Raw genomic sequence first — 1473 nt, 5'->3', positions numbered from 1 at the left:
TCCCCCCTCAATGTGAGATGAGGCCCGATTCCCCTTCAGGGACTTGAGAGCAATCCCGCACTCCCCCTCGCATCTTGAAATGAGACTTGACTTCCTTTACGGAACTTAAGAGGTTCCCTGAGAGAACCATCACAACTTGCGAGGAACCTCGAGTTTCCCACCTCAACTTGAGAAGAGCCCCGTGTTCCCCACCACATCTCGAGACGAGGGTCAATTCCCCTGCTTTGACTTGAGAAGAATCCCGACTTTCCCCTCGCACCTCAGGAGGAGGCCTCTCTCATGTACTGAAACTCAAGAGGAAGCCGTCAGTTCCTGTAGTAAGTGGAAAGTTGAGTTTCCCCTCAACTTGAGATAAGGCCTGATTGCCCTGCACCAACTCACATGGAACCCAGGTATCCCCTCACAACAGGAAGGTAGGTCTGACTCCCCTGTGTCACCTTAAAAAAAAAAACCAAGCTCCCCTCCTTGAACTCGACAGGAGGCCTGACACCCCTTTTACAACTCAAGAGGAAAGTGAATTTCATACCCTAACAGGAGACGAGGCCTGACTCCCCTCTTGAAACTTGATAAAAACCCCAATATTCTTGTCACAACTGAGGAGGAATAGTGAGTTTTCCACCTCAACTCGAGATGAGGCCCTATTCCCCTGCAGGGAGTCGAGAGGAAACCCGAGGTACCCTTCACAAATTGAAAGGAGGCCTGACTTCCCTGAGGCAATATGAAAGGTTCCCTGAGGTCTCTGACGCAAGTCCAGAGGAATACCAAGCTTCACGCCATAAGTCCAGAAACACCACGAGATTCCCCCCTCAATGCAAGATGAGACCTGATTCGCCTGCAGAGCAATCCCAAGGTGCCTCTCGAAACTCAAAAGGAGACTTGACATCCCCCCCCCTTTTACATCTCGAGAAAAAAGCAGAGTTCCATGCCTCAATACAAAACGAGGCCTGACTCCCATGTTGAAAGTGGATAGGAAGACAGATTTCTATCGCAACTGGAGAGGAAACCTGAGTTTCCCACCTCAACTTGAGATTAGACTCTATTGCCCAAGTGTGTGTCTTCTCAGACACCAGATATCTGGGCCTGTTCCCAGGGCCTCAATTCCCGAGTCAGGGCCATGTGTCTGCCTGCACTCTGCAAACCTTGAAAACATATTCCTCAGTCAGTGAGGTCCTGCTCATGGGTGAGGAGGCTGCAGGAGTGCATCTGAGGGGGCCAGGTGCCATACTGGGGTCACCTGGTCGAGGGCACCAGGCACCACCCATGGGCCCCTGGCAAGGGGTGGTGGGCCGGCCCCTGGCTTGCCAAATGCCGAAGTGGGGAGCAAAGCTAGCTCTGGCAGAAGGAAGCAAACAGCAACAGGAGGCCTTTTGCAAGAAGTTGCTGGGCTGCCCCTCTTTAGGGCTCCCCAGGAGAAAAATGCCACTTTGGGACCCTAGTCCCAGGATCCAGGTGGGTGCCCAAGGTGTTCTCCCT

This window comes from Odocoileus virginianus, chromosome 32 (assembly GCF_023699985.2).
Source record: "Odocoileus virginianus isolate 20LAN1187 ecotype Illinois chromosome 32, Ovbor_1.2, whole genome shotgun sequence".
Taxonomy (NCBI): domain Eukaryota; kingdom Metazoa; phylum Chordata; class Mammalia; order Artiodactyla; family Cervidae; genus Odocoileus; species Odocoileus virginianus.
The sequence above is the reverse complement of the archived record's forward strand: the minus strand, read 5'-3'. Positions refer to the sequence as shown.